The 7,757-nt window shown below is 42.5% G+C and overlaps 1 pseudogene; it reads right to left on the bottom strand.

Annotated features, from left to right (window-relative positions):
- Positions 1–120: 120 nt before the first annotated feature.
- LOC144739314 (serine/threonine-protein kinase pdik1l-B pseudogene) lies at positions 121–4,473 on the bottom strand (annotated as a pseudogene).
- Between the last annotated feature and the right edge of the window lie 3,284 nt (positions 4,474–7,757).

Genomic DNA, 7,757 nt, shown 5'->3' with positions numbered 1-7,757 from the left:
GCTGGCAGAATTATTTACACATGTAGGAAGTGCTGCAGTCGGAAAACATGCAATGGTGGAAACAGCCAATGTTTCCATGAGGGGGCTGAAGCCATTAAGGTCTGGTCAGAGCTGCTTCTGTCAGTGGGAGTCCTCCATCAGAGCAGAGCGTACTCTGGCCTCTAGCCGGTCCGCAGGGGGGGCGACGATCCGGGTTGGAGGCGAGCATGTCTAAAAGCAGGGCGCACGTCGCTGGACTGGGACGTGGAGGCAGCGGGGGGGCTCTCTTATACTTCATAGGAATACACAGCTGGAGGTCGGCGTTCTCCCACAAAGCTTCCCCCAGCGGCAGCAGCCAGCCTGAGCGACCCTTACACACATAGGCGCCTGGACGGGAGACACCGTTAAGTCGATGGGGCGGGAGGTTCGTGACGGACAGCAGGGAGCCGCTGCAGCTCCCTAACTGACTACCTGCATGGTAGACGGTTAGTCTCCGGCGGGGATGCTTCCTGCCCGTATACATTAAGTGCTTGTTAGAGGACGACTTTCACTGAACACACTTTGTGAATGAAACTCGTGTCTTGGTAAACAGGAAGGATGTTTTGGAACATCAGAAACAGGACACACATACGCAGGATGTGCGTCACGGTCATTTGTAGTATGTTTGACATCTGTTTAACATCTCAGATGTATGTAATATGCAATTTGCTATTAGGAATTAACCCAGACACAATATTACACAAATAATATTGCGTTCAAAGAGCTGTGTGTTGTGTTTTAACTTTTTTTTTTTTTCAGACAACCATTTAACAACAGCCAATATTAATGCTCTGAAAGGAGAAAAGTCCCCCAATATCATCATGAACTTTGGCCAATGAATCGGTTCCGGCCCAGTTGAGGTGTAAAAGCAGCTGCACTTTATTGTGCATGCAAACATAACGTATGACTACTTTAGTGACTTTGCAAAGGAATTAACGACAATATTTTTTATGTAATGAAATTAAGTAACATCACCATTCCTCCTATTTGTTGGTTTGTCTCTCTTTGAAAAATTTAAAAAAAGAATAAAAGTTTTCCCGTAGAGTTTCTGTCCTTTCAAGTTTGTCTTTCATTTGTTTTGTGAATTTCTCTTGCAGATTAATAAAAGTATCTATCCATCCATCTATAGTTCCTTGCTCTGCTGGACAAAGTGGAGTACGCAGATGAATGTCCGTCATTATTCAGGTTTTTGGCGGCTGATCAGACTACGTAGTTGAGCAAAGATAAACCTTTGACAATTTGAATTAGTCATTTGTCACTGATGTTGTGGAGAATCAGTGATGAATTGGCTGAAATTCACACGTTAATGAGGAGAAAAAAAAATGTATAATAAAGCCACCATGAAGATTAAAAGGGGATTATCTATGATAGAAATCCAAGCTCATGCATTTTTTAGTTAACCCCGAGGTTAATTGTGGTGTTATTTTTATTTTATTTTATTCACTTTTCTGGGGAGAATGAATTCATTTTGATGGAACGGTCAGTGACAAATCTGTCGTTCATGTGCACATCTTCAAAATCTTCTCAGCCGGACACTGGAAATCAAGCTGGTAGTCAAGTGTCCCAGTGATTTTCAAGCCCGCCTGGGAAAGAAGTCACACAGCGCTGAGCTCCGTGAACCAGAGGGCACACACAAGAGTGTATCTCCTGCTCCGACATTACATTCTCCCTGCTCTCTTGCCAAGTCCAATAACCATGTGGGTGTGTGGGTCTTGAAAGAAGATAAAGTAAAATAATGGACCATTTTATCTGTCTGTGAAAAGCCTCCCACAGTTTCTCCTATTATCTCCCTGACAAAGAGGATTGTGATCCGCTCAACTCCATTTCCCTGTATTTTTTTTTTCTTCCTTTTTGAAGTGACTGGCCTCTCAGACTCCCATCATAACACTTCTCGTTCAGCCTAATCGAGTATCAATGACTGAGGGAGGTTCTCAGGTGCTACATTTAAGGATAATGACTCACATCCGGCTGCCACCCCGCTTGTTCCTGGACAGACCCATTTTGTCAATAAAATGAGACATTTGTGTTAGGGTCTGTTCATTTTGTCTGACGGTGGAGCGCTGAGCATCACAGGGCCCTGCACTTCTCTGTATTATCATGTATATTATAATGTTCTATTTCCTTCTGGGGATTAAACAGAAAAATAAGGGGACATTAAAAAAAAAAGCAGATTAAAACCTTAATGTTCTGCAGAGCGTCACTGCAGTGCTTGGCAGTGTTTTTTTTTTCCTCTGCTACCATTTCTCCTAACCTCTCTCATACTTCGTCCAGTTCGGTACAACTTCAGTTCCAGCTCACCTGCATCTTTGCATTAGTATCATTCATCATCACTGAGGCCCAAAGGATGGAGAGCGACAGATGTTCAATAAACAGATAAATGAATTATTCCAATAAACTGAAAAAACCTGATCCATCTTGTTCTCGTGACCACTGTGCTTCCCTGAATTACACACTGTCAGCTTGTGTTGAATGAGATCGTGATGGTACCATCCCCATGAAAAAGTACATTCCACAAACCATCTCTCATCTCTCTGCCATTTGAATTCATGATGAACCATCCATGGCTGATGAACGTGTGATGTATGGTATGTGACATTTTAATATGTGCCAGTTAATTAAACCAAACTCAATTCAGTGAGATGCGTCATCAACCTGGCCAATGACAAATTCAACCTCTGCAACCTTTCTATCGGGGCTCTGACGAACACCATGCCTTCCCCTCCATGTGCCCCCTCGACAATCGTGGTTTTCAATTTTTCGCAGATTAGTTTGAACTTCAAGTTCTTTTGAATGCGACGGACTCGCTCACACACATTCCCCTTTAATGTTTTCCCTCCTACCCTGACTCTTCCACAGTAGACTTACCAAGTTGTGTGGTTCCTTCTTCCAGGAGGGTGATTCTCTCCAGGACGGCCCAGAAGAGAACACCCAGGGAGAAGATGTCGGCCTGCGCAGTGTACTTCAGGCCACCCCAAACCTCTGGAGCCATGTAGAAGTCAGAGCCGCACGTAGACGAGAAGCGCTGCCTGGTCAGATCGCCCTCCATGAGGCCCCCCACACATCTTGCTCAGACCAAAGTCTGCCACCTAGAGGTTGGATTGGGCAATGATTCAACATGAAACCCAGTAACAATTTCACAACGTGCGATTGTGAAATGTGTTGTGTTTTATTTTACGTCAGCTATCATAAAAAGATTTTAGTGAAAAGTCAAAATGGCCTGTTGAATGTGTAGATCTGGTCCCTACCGTAAAACAGAGGAGTCAAAAAAGTCCATAATAATAATTATAATGAAAATTAAAAATAACTGATGGGATTGATGGGATAATTTCAACCATAATTTGTCATCTAAACATGGGTTTCACATGCTAATTAAATAAATGACTTCCACCGTCATAATTACAATTTCACCCATCTGTCAGCAACACACCAGTTAAAGCCCAACAACACAGCTCTTGTAAAAAGAGGAAATAAACCACTAAATATTAAGTATGCATATGTATGATAATATTAATGTGGATTAGAACGTGGAAAGTAGTAGTAGTACTACATGGAAACTCCAGTAGTGAACATGCAATGGTATTTTCCTTTCTGGTCACAATACTGTGCCATATGTTTCTGACATAAGTTGTTTTGTGTTACATGAGGCATGTTGTGTCATATTCACTCCCGTAAAAACAAGATGCCACCAGCAGTTTGATCTCACAGCTGCCTGCTTACCTTCACAACAGGACCTTTAGGTGTAACGCAGACCAACACGTTGTCGGGCTTCAAGTCTCTATGGATGACACCCAGGTCATGCAGGAAGGCAACAGCACTGCTGAGCTGCAGCACCACTCTGTGGTTCTGCTTCTCGTCCGGTGGCCGGGAGAGCAGGTACTCATTCAAGTTGCCCCCGTCACAGTACTCCATTACAAGCCACAGGGCAAAGCAACGGAATGGTGCTGACCGCCGCTCCTCCCTCTGGGCTGCTCTCTTCCTGACTCTGTTCTGAGGCCGTAGCGGGGTTGTAGCATCAGATGTGGGCTCAGTCTGGTCTTGGGGCACAGCCCCGGCTTGGAGAGTGTTGGTCCTGTCCTGAAGTCTATAAACAGAGGTTGTCTTCCCCTGTGCACTCAGTTTGGAGTTATTCTTTTCCTGCCCTTGTGGTGCCCCAACCACAATGCCCTTCAGCACACTTTCAACAAGATGTAGAGGCAGTTTCCCTGGTTTCAGGGGCTTCAAAGTCATCGGCCCTGTCTGCAGGAGGCAGTTGTGGAGCGCAATGACATTGGTGTGGTTCTTCGCTGTGGCTCTCATGGCCCACAGCTCTTGTAAGTAGAGTTCAATGCACTCCGGGTTGCTGCAGGGCAGTCGTTTCAGAGCCACCCTAGTTCCTGTTTTGGACATATGACCCTCAAAGACCACACCGTAGCTTCCTCGTCCTACTTCCTTTTCTAACGTGTAGAGCTCCTCCATGTGGACTTGGTGTCAGAACTAAACGTGGACAAAACAAATTAAGGTTAAATAATATTGGCCATACAGTACTGTGTTATCTGGTCATAACAGGTTGTTTGCTTGTTGTCAGCTGAAACAACTACAACTTTTCACGTTGTAATATGATAACATGAACAAGTTAAAAACAGATGTTTGTTATAATGTGAAAATATGTTGATATACATATATTTTTTTAATCCTAAACGCCTCAAAATATAAAATGGAGCAGTGTCACATCTTTCAGTAACTGAGTGAAATGGTTAGGGGTTACGTATAATTTTGACTTACTATGTGTATTGAGACTTCTTTTTTAAGACTATTAACGTCCTTCACCTTCTTCCACTAATAATTCATACTCATTAAACTTGTAGTATCTGAGTTCATATATATATATATATATATGACGTTAACGTTACAAACACAGGTGAACACATTTACGTGCAGAACGTTACATTTTTAACATGAAACAGTAGTTTCTTAACTTTGAAACTCACCCACACGGTCGCAAGTCAACATCGAACCACCAACTCGGTCATGAAATGCTTATAAACGATCATAAATCTAAAGGTTCAGCCGACAGCAGACGTAAAAATTACTGAAATATTTGCGAGAGGACAAACAGCTGAACTTCCGGGTTTTCATTTGGACGTGCCGCGTCTGTGTGCGTGTCTTCTGATTGGCTGCGTAACGTCAGACGCGCATTCTGATTGGTGTGTAGCCGAAGCTCAGCCCACAGTGGGATTCGAATGTGCGGAGTGGGATGTTTTTTTGATGACGTAGACAAGTTAGTCACTTTATTCTTCAGCTATTGGCACAACAGAACTAAGCATTTACCACTTTAACTCACGATAAAGCGATATCATATTAAAATAAACCCATGTGTACTCAAATACAAGCACCTCAAACCATGGATACCTGTCCAAGGTTTGGAGACATTGTTTATTTCATTTAATTCAATTAATTAGATCATCAAGAAAAAAAATCTATACGAAAATAGATTGTTTATTTATTTGATGATGATCAGACCTGGAAAAAATGCTGTTTAAACTTAACTGGACAAAATGTCCCCACTGGGACTGGTAGCTGTCCACACTCACACAAACACACACACACACACACACACACACACACACACACACAGTGAGTGGGTGCTGCAGCGTTGGTATTGACTGTTGGTGGAATTGCAGCAAAAGTGATGATGACTGATAACAGGATAGGGGTTGTGTGTGTGTGTGTGTGTGTGTGTGTGTGTGTGTGTGTGTGTGTGTGTGTGTGTGTGTGTGTGTGTGTGTGTGTGTGTGTGTGTGTGTGTGTGTGCTATAGAGAGAGAATATAATAGGAAACATTGTGATTCATTGCACTGAAGCACATTATAAGAGAAAAAGCTGCTTTGAAGTGTGTGTGTGTGTGTGTGTGTGTGTGTGTGTGTGTGTGTGTGTGTGTGTGTGTGTGTGTGTGTGTGTGCGTGTAGGGTGTGTGTGTGTGTGTGTGATTATGTGATCCATTGCTCCCTGTGATGCCAATCATGAATAGGCTTCATTACTTGAGCAAGATGGAGTCAGTCACACTTCACTTGTTTTTATCTTGAAGCAAATGCCCTCGATTCTATTATCATATCTCACTTGCTTTGACAGATATCTGGATGCACACAGTGTGTAATTTAAAGTGCATTCCCCAGCAGCAGAATTTATTTGAAGACATTCTGTGGGTTACGCACAAAGATGGCAGAATTGCATTTGCCAACAAATTGAATAAGGCACCCTGAAAAGATGCTAATGAATTCCATATGAATTATAGTTTTAATCACCCCTGTTTCAGACTAATTGTGTGTCTGTGGGAGCTTTGCTTGATAATTATAAGTCCACCAACAGCAGGGGCAAGAGTAATTATTTCCCTGATTGAGGTCAAAACCTTTGTATTTAATCCTGATAGGGTCTATCCTGAGCTCGGTAAATACAAACAGCAAACAACAGTAAACATCCTCTCTGCATCAATGCCAGAGCAAATCGCCCTTTAAAAATTGGATAATTCTCTTCTGTTCTCAGGTTCATTGCCACATTGTCTGAATAGTTTCTAGAAGATGATGGTATTATATATCGTTGCAGACACAGAAATGAAATATTAAACATTGAATTGAACTGAAAAACATGATCATGTCTGTGTATAATGCATAAATACAACAAATGTGTATGGTATTTTCAGCTTTTTATCCACAATTAATTTAATTTATAATTTCAAAAAATGTATACATAGTACAATGCTGATATATTCCAACATTTATCATTTTGTCATGATATAATATCACATTTGGGGTGTTTAATGTGCTTTGAAGTTTTGTTCTTCGGAAAGCAATTACACATTTCTATAGCCGGTTATTTGTGTTTTAAATACAACAACACTAAACATGCTCGGGCTACATGCCAGTGCAGAAATAGGCCCCCCATTTTTTTGGAAACAATATCATCCTCTCTACAAGTCATTGTGTGGATGATGAGTGAACGTCAGGACGAGCATAAGGAATAAAAACTGGCCTCAGATTTTCACGTCTGAATGTGACAAAGTTGAGCTCAACTTTTTCTGTTGCCATGGTAATCGTGGCGTCTTTGCTACCAGCAGAAGTGTTTGCATACGCGGGAAGAGTGGTGGATAACAGCGGTATCAATGACAGACAGGCCTCGCAGCGGCCGTGTCTTCTTCTGGGCTCCTTATCGCAGCGCCAGCGAGCACCCTGTCTATGTTCCCAATTCATCCATCACTATCAGACCTCACACAGGTTCAGGACCAGCACTCACACGTTCACAGGAGCTCTCACAATGAAAAGGCGAGTTGAACCTCAAATGTGACTCTCAGTCCATTGAAGTAGATTTCTGCTGCTATCAGAGACGATGTGATGATTGATGTTTGTGACCTCTGAGAACGACCAGAGAATGAACAGCAGATTCATTCAGAACATTCAGATTGGACCATAAGACATTTTGTCAGGATCTCCAGGGGGCTGATGAATGTCCTGACTGTGTAATGCCCCAACAAATATCTTCAGATGGAACGGTTCACGTGTGACAAGTAAGATGTTTAATAAATTCGATGCTTTGCTGCGATTCTTTTATCTGAGAGCAAGTCGCCTCAGTTTCTTTCCTCATTTGTTCCATTGTTGCTCCTCCGACTCATATCATCATCATCATCATCATCAGTGTCACAGTGAACATTGAATGTGTGTTTTCGACAACAGAAGAAGCCCGCAGGACTTTTTGGAGGGGGTCTTGAAT

The sequence above is a fragment of the Lampetra planeri genome, unplaced genomic scaffold, assembly GCF_965212315.1.
Source record: "Lampetra planeri unplaced genomic scaffold, kcLamPlan1.2.h2 scaffold_1429, whole genome shotgun sequence".
NCBI classification, from domain to species: domain Eukaryota; kingdom Metazoa; phylum Chordata; class Hyperoartia; order Petromyzontiformes; family Petromyzontidae; genus Lampetra; species Lampetra planeri.
The sequence above is the reverse complement of the archived record's forward strand: the minus strand, read 5'-3'. Positions and strand labels throughout refer to the sequence as shown.